Source organism: Ursus arctos, unplaced genomic scaffold (assembly GCF_023065955.2).
Source record: "Ursus arctos isolate Adak ecotype North America unplaced genomic scaffold, UrsArc2.0 scaffold_2, whole genome shotgun sequence".
NCBI lineage: Eukaryota > Metazoa > Chordata > Mammalia > Carnivora > Ursidae > Ursus > Ursus arctos.
In genome coordinates, this window is record NW_026622874.1 from 97,613,759 (window position 1) to 97,631,089 (window position 17,331).

Genomic DNA, 17,331 nt, shown 5'->3' on the forward strand with positions numbered 1-17,331 from the left:
TATTGTGATATTTCCCAGTTTATCTGAGACCAGTTATGTGGAATAATGGATTCTTTTATCTGGCTTGAATGAATCCTGCCTTCATAAAAGAGACAAGTATGGGGGCTGGGCAAACTGGGTGAAGGGGGTCAAATGATACACTTCCAGGTCTAAAATAAGTAAGCCATAGGAATATAATGTACAACGTGGTGACCAGAGATAATGCTACTGTGTTGCATATTTGAATTTGCGAAGCGATCTTAAAAATTCTCATCACAAGAAAAAACATTTTGGGTACCTAGGTGGCTCCGTTGGTTTAGCGTCTGCCTACCATTCAGGTCAAGATTCTGGAATCCCAGGATCCAGCCCTGCAACAGGCTCCCCATTCAGCGTGGAGTCTGTTTCTCCCTCTGACCCTCCCCCGTCTTGTATGCTCTCTCTCTCTCACTCACTCTCTCAAATAAATAAATATCTTTAATTTAAAAAAAAAGCAAAAAAATTATAACCATGGTGACAGAAGTTAACTAGATTTACTGTGATCATTTTGCCCAAATATCAAATCATGACATTGTACACCTGCAACTAATATATTGTCATATGTCAATTATAGCTCAAAAGAAAAGAAAAAAGACAAGCAGCTTCAAGACTCTGGCAGAGAAACTACAACTTGAAGAAATACTAATTAATGGTGCAAACACACGTGAAGAAACAAATGGCACAGAGGAAGCTTCTGTCTACAGGAAGGTTTTACTCACCCAGATTAGGAAGGAAAAACCAATGTCAAGCTAAATCAAACAAGATGTCAACCAATAAGTGACCAAAGTAGCTGCTTTAGGGAAAAAAAAGGTGCTAGAAAAGACTATTCTGAGAAGAGCTGTATGCTGGGAAACAGTCTCCACTGTTATGTGATTTTAACTGCCAAAAAATGATACTAAGTATCCCGGAAAAACCTCACCATCTATACGTCTGTAAAACTTGTAAATATTTTCTACTATTTAAATAAAATCTTCCAAATGACGACTTTTATGGATCTTAAAAATCTGTTTTTTAAAAACGTAAAACACCTTTTGATTAGCTTTTATAAAAGTAGCCTCTATGGCCAGTGTGGGACTTGAACTCATGACCTGCAAGATCCTGCCCTACTGACTGAGCCAGCCAGGCACCCCGGCTTTTGATTAGTTTTTAAGAACAGGTGATTTAAAGGTATGGAAAATGGAAATGTACTAGCTGAATTTCCACAACCAAAATTTAGCATGCTGCACAGGACCAATCATGAGTTACTAGGCAGAGCTGACAATGTGTTTCTTCCACCTGAACGGACTAATCTTTGGGAGGCATCTTTTTCAGCTCAACAGCACCAAATTCAAGCTTTAGAAACACAGCATCCACGTGCTGTACCATCCAAAGCCAGAAATTTTATTTATTTTTTAAGATTTTGTTTATTTATTTGAGAGAGAGAGAGAGAGAGAGAGAGAGAGCCCACACAGGCAGGGGGAGTGAGAGGGAGAAGCAGGCTCCCCACTGAGCAGGGAGCCAGACATGGGGCTCCATCCCAGGACCCTGAGATCACGACCTGAGCGGAAGGCAGACGCTTAGCTGAGGGAGCTACCCAGGCGCCCCTAAAGTCAGGAATTTTAAACTAGCAAAGCATTTTTTTTTAATAAAGATTTTTATTTATTTATTCGACAGAGAGAGACAGCCAGTGAGAGAGGGAACACAAGCAGGGGGAGTGCGAGAGGCAGAAGCAGGCTCCTAGCAGAGGAGCCTGATGTGGGGCTCGATCCCATAACGCCGGGATCACGCCCTGAGCCGAAGGCAGACGTCCAACGACTGAGCCACCCAGGCGCCCCAAGCAAAGCATTTTTAATTACATGGCTCTCATTAAAAAGATTATTAGTAATTTTGGTGGAAAACGGATCACGTGCATTTAAAGCACAAAACTTATTTCTCAATAGCACAATTTAACGTATTTTTTGATTATATAAAATGCTGGGATACATGTATCAATTTTGTACATGTACAAATTTTGTACATGTACACAATTTTGAGAAATAATTTTTACAGAAAGGAACGTGTGTCCAAAAAAAGATTTGGAGATAACTCTCTGGTTTGTTTTGTTTTGAGCGGAACGCTTCATGAATTTGCACGTCGTCCCTGCGCAGAGGCCGTGCTCACCTTCTCCGCATCAGTCCAATTTTCGTGTATGTGCTGCCGAAGCGAGCTCTAGAGAGGCCTGTTTTAGTGCTAAAGACTATGATTCTAATCTGACATTTATCACAGGATTGGTTTTTCTATCTTACTTTTTTTGTCCTTAAAAAAATTAAAATCCTTATTAAAGTAGCAGACTATGAGAACAGCGGAGAACGTTACATTCAAAAAGGCTTTCTATATAAACTGAAAGAATGTGGGAGTTCAGTCATTTTTCTCAACGATTTTAAGTTGGCAAAGCCCCGTGCAAACCATCTTCCAGCCCTTCTCGCTGACCTCCTTCAGACCCGCTCTGCGCCCACCCTCCTCGATGCAGTACATGTATCTGTTTTCAACTTCAGAGCAGCTTTCCTGAAGTCCTTCAGTTACAATCATTCGATTTCCTAAACATCTCTCCACATCTACAATATGCAAAGTGTCCTCCTAGACTGAGGGGAATACAAAGATGAGAAGCCTTATTCCTATTTTTACACAAATAATTATAGTACAAAGCAGAATGTGCGAAACGTTCTAAGGAGGTTTCAACACCAGCGCTAGAGGAGCCAGAGAAGTAACGATGTGTCAACAAGGCAGCTTCTAGCAAGAGCCAGCCTGGAGCTGGGGAATCGGAATAGCCAAGACTCCCACAGCAATGCGTCCTCCACCAGAAGAGTCCGAGCGATCACTCTTTGGCTAGCTTCTTCCCAACTGGAGGCTAAAGGATTCCTATGTGCCTTAGTTTCTCTAATTTCATTCTGAAAAGTCAAAAGAAAGACTGCCTTTTCCTGCTACGCCTCCAACAATTACTTCCCACCACCCTAATTCAGGCTCCAGATCCCCTGCCTGACTGGTGACGGGGTCCCCCAGCTGCAATCTCCCCCAGTCCCACAAGAACGACAAACAGGTCGGTGCAGGATTCCCCACAAATGCTTCTGGTCATTCCCTCCTTCCCCTCAACTAGCGTCAGTGAATCCTTGGTATCTACCAATATCGTGTTCAAAGAACACCCCCTAGTCTACTTCTCCAGTCTTACCTCCCACTACTTTTCGTAGTAGTGACCCCCCCATATTTCAGCCTGTCTGGCCATCCACGTTCCCCACGCACAGTGTGTGATGTTCCATCTTCACGCCTCTGCTGTGCACAATTTCCCACCGTAACAACTTTGGTGGTCAAATTTTTACTTACTCTTCAAGATGTAAAACCTCTCCTGACATTCCAAATTAAACAAGACACCTTCCTCTTTTGAACACCCTCAATCTTTCTTTGATCCTATGTATGCCACATATATTCTCCTTCCGTTATCATCATTTGGGCTGCAGTTCCTATCCCCTCCCAACTAAATTCTAAGCCCCTCAAAGACGGCAAGTCTTCTTTGTACTTTACCAGCCAGAGGACCTGGCAGTTTAATTCCGTTACACGGGGCAGAAGAAATAAGAAGTACGCAAAATCTCACCGCTCCCCTGCCACTTACTTCCCTTGAGTGGCAATCAGCGATCAGATATTCTACTAGTACCTCAGTCACTAACACCCACCATCTCACCTTCCTGGACTCCTCTCCTCACGTGGATTCGGGCTCCACAAACACTCTGTGGCCTTCCAGGCACCACCCTCCAGCACCTGGTCCCAGCTTCCCCTCACGCGTCACTGTCCATCATCGATTTCCTCCCCTCTCTTGCGTGAGCCTTTTCCATCCACGAAATGAGTGTCTCCTAAACAGGCCTTGGATTCTGATCGCCATCCTTTTTTCACATCACATCAAAGCCTGGGATTTCCTCTCCCAGTGCTCTCTGGCTTTTCAAATCCTCCTTAATCACTTCAGAGCGCAGCTAAAATGCCGCTCGCCCCTCATCGCTGTTAAGAACATTCACTCAGAGGCGTAACAGTAAAAGCGGATGTTCACTGAGTGCTTTCCACGTGCCAGATATTAAGTCTTTCACCTAACAATCTTAGCAGGTAATAACTACAATTATCATCTCACTTTACACTAACCAAACTAAGGTTTGTGGACGTTAAATAACACACCCAAGGTCATACAGCAATTAAATGGTAGAGCCAGGATTTGAAATTCGGTCTGTGGGACCCCTCAGTTAACCATCACACAGAGCTCATTCTGTCCCAACACGTGGGTAAGGAAGAGCTTCTGCGCAGACACAGATTCTTTTTAGGGGGGGGGGGGGCTATGAAGGTGACTGTGAAGGACAATCACCCAGGAATGGGCCTCATCTGCTGTTTGCACCGGAGAGCGGTGTGGCTAAGGAGACACAGCAGGAGATGCGAGTAGGAATCATCTCAAATCTAACCGGGCGGGGGGGGGGGGGACCATCCAACAGGGTAACTGAGCAAGACAGGTGCGGAAACTAGCCTAGCATCAGAAATCTCTATTTCTATGAAAATGTTATCCTGTCTTGGCTATCCCAAGGAGGATGAAGGAAAGGAATCTTGATTTGTGTCCCACCTAGGCCAGGGTTTTAAAGAGTGGAATATTGGGACGCCTGGGTAGTTCAGTGGTTAAGCATCTGCCTTCATCTCAGGTCACGATTCCAGGGTCCTGGGATCGAGTCCCACATCTCCCACATCGGGCTCCCTGCTCAGCAGGGAACCTGTTTCTCCCTCTGCCTGACACTCCCCCTGCTTGTGCTCTCTCTCAGACAAACAAATAAAATCTTTAAAAAAATAAAGAGTAGAATGCTTTTTGGGGCAGTTGGCCGGCTCAGTCGGTGGAGTATGCAACTCTTGATATCGGGGTTGTGAGTTCGAGCCTCATCATGGGCGCAGAGCTTGCTTGGGGAAAAAAAAAAAAAAGAGTGGGTTACTTCTTGAGTCAGTGGGACTCAACAGGAAGAGACTGAAGAGGAAGTGAGACCCAAAGGGACAGAGATGAGGGCACGGGCACATTCCCTCTTCCACCAGTTATGACAGGTTCTCTCCCCCATCCCTCAACATCTCTGTTCCTACTCTAGGAAAGAGAGAAGTCTCAACAGCAGTGCAGTGGAAGGGCTGGGTTTTATTTTAGGTTTCTCAGATGATCTCAGCAAGCAATCTTTTCTCCTCTCTCTACACTTCTGGCCCAAATGCTCTCTGCCAAGCATCTGTCATGGAAGTTCTGATCTTTCTCTGTAATTTAATTTTTCATGCCTTCTTCCTCAACTGGAGTACTCCTAAGGGCATGCTTCTTTGTTTCCTTTTTCTTAAGTAAGCTCAACTCTACACACAATGTGAGGCTCGAACCTACCAACCTGAGAACAAGAGTCACCAGTCCACCAACTGAGCCAGCCAGGCGCCCTAAGGTAGGCTTCTCTGTACCTCTTAGACCATTTAGTACAATTCCCTGCAAACATTAGTTTTTAAGAAATAATTGATTGAATTTATGGTGTTATTATTTTTGTGCCCACTCATGCAGCACTCAATGCTGCCCTCAAATTACCCCCAGGGGTTACCGGGAAGAGTTTCAGTAAGCTGTACCACCACGTACCGGCCGATAAGTTTAGGCAGGTTAATCTCTCTCTGCATTTGTGCGACAGGGATAAAAAATGTTAACTTCCTCACAGAGTTGTTGTGAGGATTACATGCGTTAACAGACATAAGGCACTTAAAACAGTGTCTGGCATTTTGAAGGCACTAGAGAGGCGTTTTAATTTTTTTCAATACACAGTAAGAGATGTAACTGTGCTTTACAATTTTCAGCCCACTTAAAAGACTAAGCACCAGGAGAATTCCTGTAATACTGAAAGCAGCACAGGTTGGAAAAACCTACATTCTAGTCTTCCACAAAGAAGTGACACATCCCCAAATGAGTTATTTAACCTCTCCGGCACTTAGTATCCTTATCTGGCACACGGGGGAGGGGAGCAGAAAACTACCTCTGGGGTCCCTCTCAGCTGAAAAACATTGACACTCTATCTGATTTAGATAAGATTACCCCCAGCAACTGGTTCTCACCGAGGATAAATATCAACGGTTTTCTTACAAAAAGGGCTTGGAGTTACAAGCTCAGTTTATTTCAAAGGCTATTTTCTAAACATGCCGGTATATTTTCCAGGGCATAGTCTTGAAAGTTTAAACAAACTGCAACTCCCTCCCAATAATTGAAAAATCAAAAGCTTTAAAAAAAAATTAAGATTTTATTTATTTGAGAGAGAATGCGAGAGAGCACAAGGAGGGGGAGCAACAGAGAGAGAGGGAGAAGCAGGCCCCCCACTGACACGGGGCTCAATCCCAGGACCCCGGGATCATGACCTGAGCCGAAGGCAGACACTTAACCGACTCAGCCACCCAGGCGCCCCCAATTTTTATTTTATTTTTTTAATTTATTTTTTACTTTATTTTTTTTTTTAAGATTTTATTTATTTATTTGACAGAGATAGAGACAGCCAGCAAGAGAGGGAACACAAGCAGGGGGAATGGGAGAGGAAGAAGCAGGCTCATAGCGGAGGAGCCTGATGTGGGGCTCGATCCCAAAACGCCGGGATCACGCCCTGAGCCGAAGGCAGGCGCTTAACCGCTGTGCCACCCAGGCGCCCCTAATTTTTTTATTTTTTAAAAGATTTTATTTATTTATTTGACAGAGAGACAGCCAGCGAGAGAAGGAACACAAGCTGGGGGAGTGGGGGAGGAAGAAGCAGGCTTCCCACAGAGGAGCCTGACTCGGGGCTCAATCCCAGAACTCCGGGATCACGCCCTGAGCCAAAGGCAGACGCCCAATGACTGAGCCACCCAGGCACCCCCCCCAATTTTTTTTAAATATGAAAAAGCACCCTTTAAAAGACAGCTACCTACCCAAAGAATACCAAGACTACCTCAGAATGAAAAGGCAAAATTTATCATAACAATTCACCTGTATTTAGATGCAATATAAAGTTAGAAAAAAAATTACATGTTTAGATCACGCAGAGAATCAATAAAAGACTGTATATTAAGTAGCTAGCTTCCCTGTTTATACTTTAACACTGGTGAAAACTGCCTGAAATAACGAACAGGCATCTTGAACGGTAATTGAGAGACAACACAAACTTGGGAGATACATTCTGAGTCAAATTATCATTATGGTTCCCTATGTAATGTAAGCTATTTCTCCACATTTGGCCAGCATGTATACTAACAGTACTTCGTTGATCTGGTTACAATGAATTCTCCACAATTCCATTCAACAAGTATTTACTGACCACCTCCAATCCGCCTAGCACTGGCCCGTACAATAAATGCTTTCTTTGGTCCCAGGCCATGTAACAGCCACTCTCTATAATGAAAGTATCTTATTGTGCACTGGCGGCACTGCAGGAAAGGGAGGGGAGGGGCGCCGTGTCAGGCTAAACTGTAGCAGAATTTTTAGATTACACTGACCAAATAATTTCAAAGTTGGAAGGGCCTTTTGAGAAAATCGAGTTCATTTTATTTAAAGATGACAAAACTGAGAGCTGGAGAAGAGTCCTGTATTACCCAAGGTCACTCAGGCAATCAGTCTCCTCATGGCCTGGCGCAATTTCCACAAACTCCCTTCACTCTTCGCCCACTCCAAGACAAGCAGAGTAACTACCCAGAACTGGGGGGAAAAATCCAGCTAATCTTCTGGACAGATAATTTTTAAAGATCTTCAAAATATTCCGCAAGGCGGAAAGAGAGAGTGGGATGTATAAAATCTCTACTAGATCTGAATTACGTCTTTATCTACTCTAAGCTTCGAATACTCTTTAATCGCCGCTTGGGGGTGGGGGTGGCGTGAGAAGCAGGTGATTTGGAAACACGTCAGCGGCACCTCGAAACGTGTCCATTGCTCGGCCTTCCGCATATTTCACCTCGAGGTCCTAAAGGACCCCGAAAAAAAAAAAAAAACCACCTCTCATTGGAATCAAAGCAAATGGCGACGAAGGGAGGGCAGTAAAATAAGACAGGGGTCGGCTCGCTCAGAACCCGGTTCTCAGAAACGTCAAATGACGATGACGACACTGCGGGCGAGGGGCCCGGAAGGGACCCGCAGATGGCTTCTCCCTAGACCTCCGTGCACCCCCGGCCACTAGACCCTCGCCCCCTCCCCGCCTAGACCCGGGGGCGGGGCGGGACGTCTCCGGGGGACGGCGCTTCCAACCGCCGGGCCTGGGGACGGACAGGGGCTTGGGCTCTGTCCACACTCCGCCCGGGCCGCCTGGAGGGGACCCCGGGGCCGCAGCTGCAGAGCCCACCCTCACACACACACACCCTGCGGCGCCGCCCGCCCTCCCCAGAGGCCGGCCCCAAGTCTCACCGTGAGCCCCGGGAGCGGCCTGGGGGCGCTGGGCGAGAAAGGGGAGCTGACTCTGGGGCTCAGGCCGGCCGAAGGGCGCTGCACACGGACCTAGGCCCTCCCGACGCCTCGACACAGACACAATGAGTCACAAAGGCCGGAAGTGTGTCAGCACCTCGCCTTCCGGGACTGCGCTGCGCTTCCGGGTTCTCTCTAGGAGCGCAGGAGGATCTTGCATCTCGGTTCCCGAGTCGCCGGAGCCGGCTCCCGCCCTAGGTGCTCGGCTCAAACCTCCAGCCGCGAGGTTCCCCCGCCCGGCTTGTGCGCGCGGGCAGTTAACGCCGGCGACGGACAGGAGGCGGGGTTCAGACGAACCACAGGCTGCCCGGCTCACACACCAGTCCATATGATAATTCGATTTCTCCCGTCCTTTCCATCCAGTAATTATAGTTATTATCAAGCAATAATAATTCTTCGTAATTGCATGTCTGTGGCAGAGCACCTGAAACAAGGGTGTGTCAGCAGAGGAAGATCAAAATGAAACCAGGGGCGGCCGGTTTCGCAAAACTGCCGTGGTAGCTTCTCTCTGGCTCTGGAGATGTCGGCGAGTTGAGGTGCGTGGCGTTTTCAAACATTTGGCCTGTGGACAAAGGACGTATTTACACAACCAACGTTGCTGTAAGAGTCTGTTTTGCCCAGGTGGCATATGCAATTATAGCAGTTTGAAAGGAGTTTACCCTGAAAACTTTTGCCCTCAGGGTGCTTTCACGACCTACAACTCTGGCTCTCACTTCTACCTGAGAAAGTCGACCTTGCTCCACTTTCTTGTGCAAGGGTGACCGGGCTTTCTGGTTGTAAATTTGCTCTATGTTCCAAGTCAAGTTCAGGAGAGAGACTGAACTTAGTAGTGGGTGCATGACTCCTATTGCTTGGGAGAGATTACTTAAAAAACCAAAAACCGAAAACCAAACCAAAACAAAAAACCTTGAAAACTAAAAAGCAATTACAGTATCATTAAATGAAAATTGCAAAGTGGAGAAAAATAATCACTTCTAGTCCCTCCCCCTAACCGGTCTGTGATGGCTCTCACTTATCCCTTCCCTCTGTGCTTTCGTATATATGTCGTATTTTTTTTATTTATTATTTTTTAAGATTTTATTTATTTTGACACAGAGAGAGCACAAGCAGGGGGAGCTGCAGGCAGAGGGAGAGGGAGAAGCAGGCTCCCCGTGGAGCAGGGAGCCCAACATGACATGGGGCTCAATCCCAGGACCCCGGGATCATGACCTGAGCCAAAGGCAGACGCTTAACCAACTGAGCCACCCAGGCGCCCCATATCTTTTTTATTTATTATTTTAAACATAGTTCAAAACCACAGTTGTATTGGATAGGTGGCTGGTGTGCCTAAAGTAGCTGCTACATTCATGTTGCGTGACCACTTTTCAGACCAGAGTTGAACTGATTGGGTTTGGGCACCTGACAGAAACACAGCTTACATAAATCCTGACCGGTGGAAGTATGGAAATGGCCTGGCCTGAGAGCTCTAATGGAACAGCAGGGAACTAGACCATTAGATTCCCTTTCCTGGGGAATTTCAATGGGAAATACACATTTAAACAATCAGAAAGCAGGGCAAGGGGAGCCTGGCTGGCTCAGTGGGTAGAGCACGCGACTCTTGATCTCGGGGTCGTGAGTTCAAGCCTCACGCTGGGTGTAGAGATTACTAAAGAAAAATAAATAAACTTTAAAAAAATGAGTGTAGCAAAGTGTTCACCTTAAAAAAAAAAAAGCAGCGGAAGCAGAAATCAGTAATTGTAAACCACTAGGTGATAGAAGCATGAAAAATCACGAGTACACAGAGGTTTGAGGAGAGAGAGAAACTGAACCATGGGGGCGCCTGGGTGGCTCAGTCATTAAGCGTCTGCCTTCGGCTCAGGGCATGATCCCGGCGTTCTGGGATCGAGCCCCACATCAGGCTCCTCTGCTGTGAGCCTGCTTCTTCCTCTCCCACTCCCCCTGCTTGTGTTCCCTCTCTCGCTGGCTGTCTCTCTCTGTCAAATAAATAAATAAAAAATCTTAAAAAAAAAAAAAAAAGAAACTGAACCATGGAAACAAAGTGAGGGGCTGGTCACCACATGCAGATCTTGCAGGTGGCAGCCATCTAGTACTGAGGGCCCACAGCAGAATGAGGTGACAGCCCTAGTCACCTTCAGGCGGCAAATTACGTTCTGTTATGTCAGTGCAACCTGCGGCCCCATCTCCCCGCGCGTCCTCACATACAATAAATCCCTTGCCAACAAAAGAGCCTAACTTTGCTTCTTGCCACCTGGAAAAGCCCAATCTGATTGAGGTGACATCATGTGTACTGGTCTTTTTTTAAATCTTTTTTCTTGGTCAACTCTCCAACATGGAGGCGGAGGTCGATAAGCTGGAGGTGATGGCTGGAATAGGGAATCAAGACCAATCATCCTGGTGCAACAGGCAAGAAAAATCCAGTTACATTCTTAAAGGAATCGTCAGCGATAAAGTCTCGGTCTCAAACTTCCCCTGCACGCTTTAAACCAACTGCTGCAGAGCAGAAAGAGACTAAAAACCGCATTTGTGCTACTGTCAGTAAGACTATGAGCAGGATACAAGAACAGCAAAAGCACACAGACCTGGAGCTGTAACTACTGAGTAAAGAAAACTGGGACAGCAATTACGGTCTTTCATGTCAGGGGCGCCTGGTGGCTCAGTCGGTTAAGCGTCTGCCTTTGGCTCGGCTTATGATCCCAGGATCCTGGGATCGAGTCCCGCATTGGGCTCCCTGCTCAGCGGGGAGTCTGCTTCTCTCCCTCTGCCTGCAGCTCCCCCTGCTTGTTCGCTCTCTCACTCTGTCAAATAAATGGGTAAATCTTTCATGTCAGACTTAGGAAGAAATGGACTTGCAAAAGGGAATTCTAGTGGAGAAGAGATCATTCCAGAAAGATTTAAGAAGATGTCTTGTTAGCATCTGATGACTAGAGGTGGGGGGATGGAGAAGATTTGACTGGGGGGACTGGATAATGATGCCTTTCACAAGGGTAGGGACTATAAGAAGGGCGGATATCATATGAATAAAATTTAGCCAAAAGGATGGAATGGGAATAAAGAGATTTAAAAATATATATGCGCACACACTTAGTCTTATAATACCAGGCAAGGAAGTCACGTAACACAATTTTGCATTGGTTTTTCTGTAACTGGGATAACATGGATGTCCTGGCCTATCATAAAAGGATATTTATGTACGATCAGTCAGTCAGGGGTGACTGAGCATGCTTTGGAAATTAAAGGATGGAAAAATATTTGTATTACATTATATATGTATATAATTTTATTTTTGAAAATTTCTATTACAGATAATGGTCACATTATTGATGAGACCGCTAATATGTGACTTATAGTCCTCCACAAATGCTAACTTTAGTAATAATGAATTGGCTTTTCTGTGATAAAAAAAAAACTAAAATAAAATATTTTTTATTAAGTAATCTCTATGCCCAACGTGTGGCTTGAACTCACAACCGCAAGATCAAGAGTCGCACCCTCTACCGACTGAGCCAGCTAGGCACCCCTCTTGTGTGCTATTTAAAAGCTCTTAATATCGTATCATTAACATTTCACATTTTGCTTCACAGAATGGATAATTGTCATTTTAATAGCTATGTAGTATTCCATCGAGCAGCTGTACCATTAATTATTTCAGAATTCCTCTATTTCTAGGGGCTGCTCCAAGGTCAGCGGTGTTGCCACTTTTCCTTCTGCCCCCGAAGTACCACTGCCTGCTGCTGTCGTGTCCGGGCTCCCTGGCTTGGAACAGCCCCTTCTTCTTCAGCTTCCAGACCCAGGAAAAGTCCATGACACAGAAAACTGTTGTGCACAATAGATTTAATCCCTCAGTTTCTGAATAAATGAGGGAGACTATAACCGTGCAGCCTGGAATCAACTCAAGGTGAATATTTAACATTTTCAGCCATCTCAGCCAGCAGAGATTTATCCCGGGCCAGCTCTCCGATGCTTATCCCCTCCTGAAGTCCTCTTTGTCCAGAACCTTCCTCACATCCCCTTTCTTTCAGGATCCTAACAATCTCTTGGGATTTTTATTCCATTGAGCATTGACTACTTTTTATGTATGTTCAATCCGCCCTACCCCCACCCCCGCCCCACCCCCAAATGCCCACAGGTGCTTCTGATAAATGCTACTCAAATATTGGTTTGCACTGTGGGAATGCAGGTTTCACTGACAGAAACTTTCCAGAAGCATCTCTCATGTCAGGTGTGTGTGTGAAGAAGGGAGGGGCGGAGACAGGTTGGTGAATAAGACAAAAGCTTTCCTCTTTCCCAAAGATATGGAAGACATTTTCCAGAAACTGCACAGAATTGAGATGTAAAGGTTGTAAAGGAGACTGGGCTGTCTTCGGTCTTGTGTGTCCTTTTAAGAGCAAGGAAAATCTCATAATTCTACCCCCATCCCCATTCCCAGCAGGCTTTCATGACTCTTCAGCTTGAAAAACATGACATATCCGTGCCAAGAACCATCAGAGCATAGGTGATGGGATTACCACGATTGGCTAAGACTTACGAAGATTCACGACCTGGGATACAGAATCTGTGAGCTGGCTGGATGGCGAGAATCTGAGCAAAAGCAGCCAGCAGGGAAAAAATAGGACAGCTGAGCTCCTTGGGGCAGACAGGGCAGAGGTCTGTGTAGCAATGAGCAGGTTCTGCCCCACTGGACAAGAAACGGAGACATCTAGGACACTCTTCCCTGAGATACTGCCGATCCATGGGATGACTTCAGAAACTGGTGAGGCCGCCTCCAGCTTCTCCAGGTACGAGGCACAGTGTACTTATTCCAGGCGTAAAAATTAGAGTCAAAAAGAGCTGAGTTCAAGTCTCAACTCCACCATTAACAGGTTATGTGTTTGGGGCTTTAAACAAAAAAAAAAGATTTATTTATTTTTAGAGAGTGAGAGAAAGCTTGAGCAGAGGGAGGAGCAGAGGGAGAGGGAGAGAGACAGAATCTCAAGCAGACTCCCTGCTGAGCAGGGAGCCCGACACGGGGCTCGATCCCACGGCCCTGAGATCAAACCAAGAGTGGGAGGCTCAACTGATTGAGCCACCCAGGTGCCCCATGTCTGGGGCTTTTTAATAACCTCTCTCTCTCAACTTGCAGTTTTTTCATCCATAAAACGATGATAGTTAATAACTGGTAATTATAACATTTGATAATTACCGATAATAACTGGTAGCTGATAATGGCGATGCTAACCTCACAACGTCTCTGTGGGAACTAAATGACTAAATGTGTATAAAGTGCAGAGCAAAGCACTTGGCGCACGGTGAGCCCTTGATGCACGTTACTTATCTCAGTTATTGTTATCTTTATCATAATCTTGACGAGAAGAGGAAATAACGGCACTGACATCAAGACGGGGGAAAAGAGACAATAATCAAAGAAGACACTTTGGTGGCAGCACCACAGGAAAAGCAAACCATCTCTGTGCATGATCATTAAAGACAGCGCTGAGGACTTCCTAAGGATAGATTCCAAGAAATGAGATCGCTGGCCCCACAAATAGTCAGAGGGTCTACGTGAAGTCGTGCTGGTGACCCCAAGGTTCTACACCTACTGGAGAACAAGCTAATGAGATCAGGTGACATCCACACAAGAGTTTTGAAAGAACTCAAAGTATCATTGAATGTAATGATTTACTATTACAAAGAAACACCGTACTTTAGGCCTGGCAGTTTGCCCTGAACAAATAAAACTTTCTGAAGGGCACTCCAGAAACTGTGGGCTCCCAAGGCTGACTCCTGTGCTGTGAAAACTGGTGGGGTTAATACCGAAGGGACGCATGCCTAGACGTGCTGCCGACACCAGGCACTAGGGCTCTTGGGGGCGTTTTCTCAAGTGTCTAGTGATTTCCTGTTGTGAGCTCCCCAGCGTTCTCCCTGTGGGAGCCAGGTGGGGGCTGGGCTTATAGTGAGACTCTGTTTGATTCAGTCTTGTACCCAGAAACATTAATACATTGGGGTCACTATAAACTAAATTTATAGTTTATAAATTAACTGGCTGGCTCATTGGTGAAGAGTGTGACTCTTGAGCTCAGGGCTGTGAGTTCAAGCCCCATGCTGGGTGTGTAGATTACTTAAAAATAAACTCTTTTAAAAAAAGATTGTATTTATTTAAGAGAGAGAGAGCACGAGCAGAGGGAGGGGCAGAAGGAGAGAGAGAGGGACAAGCTGATTTCCCGATGAGCATGAAGCCTCACATGGGGCTGGATCCCAGGACCCCGAGATCATGACTGGAGCTGAAGTCAGACGCTTAACTGACTGAGCCACCCAGGAGCCCCTAAAAATAAACGCTTAAAAAAACGTAGCTAGAGATATTTTGGTCACTCAGGGTGATTTCAGGCACCAAAACTCTGTCAGGGTGGCCTTGGGCTTAGGAATTTTCCAAGACCCAAATAGCCACATATTCCCATGGTCTTCTTCAGTGTGGGTTTTACTCTTACTCACCTTTCAGGGTGTTGTCCTTTGAGGTTCCTAGCTTTAGGCAGAGGGCTCAGTCCCTGGCTTTGTCTCCTAGCCCCCTCACGTGTGGCCTGTTAAAACCCATATTCTCGGTGCCAGAGATGAGCAGACACTCCAGGGAAAAGTCCCTCTGGGGATGTGCTTATCCCCCTGGATTACTGCTTTCTTGTCATTTCTGGCCTCCAGAGAATTCCCTTACTTTCCCACCAGCTCATTCATGAGTAAGTAGAAGATGCTTTTTGCATGGAACCCATCATTTTTCAGTGTGCTATATGGGGAGGGATTCTCTGCTCATCTTGTCTGCCATATGGCCAGAAGTGGAAGTCTAGAAGGATATATATTTAAGACTCGTGAGTCTGAAAAATTATAGATGGCATGGTTGGAGTAAAACGGGCTTGATCATTATCTTGGAACACTAGAATGAAGGCGTTCAAGCAGAATACAAAGGACAAGTACCACGAGACAAACCATAAGAGACTCTTAATCATCGGAAGCAAACTGAGGGTTGCTGGAGGGGAGAGGGGTGGAGGGATGGGGTAACTGGGTGATGGATGCTAAGGACGGCATGTGAGGTCATGAGCACTGGGTGTTATGTAAGACTGAGGAATCACTGACCTCTACCTCTGAAACCAATAATACATCATATGTTAATTAATTGAACTAAAAAACACAAAAAACAGGGGCGCCTGGGTGGCACCGCGGTTGGGCGTCTGCCTTCGGCTCAGGGCGTGATCCACGCGTTATGGGATCGGGCCCCATATCAGGCTCCTCTGCTATGAGCCTGCTTCTTCCTCTCCCACTCCCCCTGCTTGTGTTCCCTCTCTCGCTGGCTGTCTCTGTCTCTGTCAAATAAATAAATAAAATCTTAAAAAAAAATACACAAAAAACAAAACAAAACAAATACCTGGAGATACTGCTTTATAGAGAAGATAGTGTGTTTATGGCTCTTATTCCGGGGGCACAAGCCCTCAGTGAGTGCTTGCTAATTGGATGGGAGGCAGGTAAGGGCCAAGCTGGTTCGACTTTTTAGTTGGTTGAACTACCAGTCCCAAGTTTTATTAACAAATTCACAGCAACTTTGAATGCACTCTCCAGAGCTAGCTACTACTGTGTTCTCTCCCACTTCCTGTTCAACAGGGTCCTTTCATATGTGCTTTATACGAACTGTTTCCTGTTTTATCAATGTTATATCTGGGAATGCTGGCGACAGAATGTTAGATCAGTGCATGACCCCAAGCTAACAGTGTTACCTTGTACATCGAGGGAGGAAAAGCAACTCTGGTCCCTACACCCATGCCCCAAGCAAGGAGTGGGTGTGTTAAAATGTAATAGGGCCAAAGGTTCTGCATGCAGATGGAAAAGCCTACAACACATCCCTGTGGCCACCATCCAAGATAGAACCTCAATCTGGAAAAAATAAATAGGAAAGGGCTGGATGTGGAAGATGCGGCTTTTTGACAGCAATAGTGGTGAGCAAGGCCCGGGGCTCCTCATGGGCTGTAAACTCGAGTGAGCCAGGAGTGTGGTTCAATAGCAGTTGAACAAATCTTGGGCTCCATGGACAGCGGCACAGAGTCCAAACACGAAGTGAGAGGCGTGCCTTCCTCTGCAACGATCACGCCACCCAGGCCCAGGGCTTTGCCTTCTGGGCTCCTGAACCAGCCCGAGTGCAGGGAGAAGGAGATTAGCAACACAGGAAAGGAGCAACGGCAGCTCTTCCTCGAGGGTTCTGCAAGAAGAGCACGGTCGGCTTAGATGGCAGTGGGAGCCTGGGGGGGAGACCCTGTCAGCCGGCTGGGGCCGCTAACAAGGTACCACGGCTGAGCAGCTTTAGCAACAGACCTGTATCGTCTTAGGTCTGGAGGCTAGAAATCCAAAATCAAGGTGTCAGCAGGGCTGGTTCATTCTGAGGCCTCTTCGCTTGGCTTGTAGATGGCTCTCTTCCCTTTCCCGTCCGTGTGCCTTCATGTGGCCTTCCCTCTGTGTGTGTGTCCTAAACTCCTCTTCTTTTAAGGACCCCAGACCTATTTGATTAGGGCTCACCCCAATTTTTTTTTTATTTTTTCAGATTTTATTTGTAAGTCATCTCTGCACCCAAGGTGGGACTTAAACTTACAACCCAGAGACCAAGAGTCGCGTGCTCTCCCGATCGAGCTGGCCAGGCAACCCTGTCCTTAAGTGATTTTTAAAAATTGAGATATAATTGACATATAACATTCTATTAGTTTCAGGTGTGCAACATAACGATTCGATATAGGTATATGTGGCAAAATGGTCACACCAATAGGTCTAGCTAACACCTGTCACCAGAGTCACAAAATTGTTTTCTTGTGATGAGAACTTTGACGATCTACTCTCTCAGCAACTTTCAATTATGCAAGACAGGGCTA

At 46.1% G+C, this 17,331-nt stretch overlaps 1 protein-coding gene, 1 long non-coding RNA gene and 2 other non-coding genes across 4 annotated transcripts in view; 2 read left to right on the top strand and 2 right to left on the bottom strand.

Moving 5' to 3' along the window:
- The window catches only part of LOC113267890 (zinc finger protein 3), a 58,659-nt gene extending 49,927 nt beyond the window's left edge, over window positions 1-8,732 (bottom strand). Inside the window, exon 1 of the mRNA XM_057315219.1 lies at window positions 8,405-8,732. The gene's annotated coding sequence lies outside the window, so the exon portion shown is untranslated. The remainder of the gene's footprint in view (window positions 1-8,404) is intronic.
- On the bottom strand, window positions 2,097-2,203 carry LOC113268020 (U6 spliceosomal RNA). The gene has a single exon (XR_003320996.1). It is a non-coding gene; the product is annotated as a U6 spliceosomal RNA (small nuclear RNA).
- Window positions 8,733-8,908: 176 nt separating the features above from the next.
- Window positions 8,909-15,864, top strand: LOC113267904 (uncharacterized). Its single transcript, XR_007191266.2, has 3 exons — window positions 8,909-8,997; window positions 12,128-12,356; window positions 12,888-15,864. It is a non-coding gene; the product is annotated as an uncharacterized LOC113267904 (long non-coding RNA).
- On the top strand, window positions 10,025-10,097 carry TRNAK-CUU (transfer RNA lysine (anticodon CUU)). Its single transcript has one exon. It is a non-coding gene; the product is annotated as a tRNA-Lys (tRNA).
- Window positions 15,865-17,331: the final 1,467 nt, after the last annotated feature.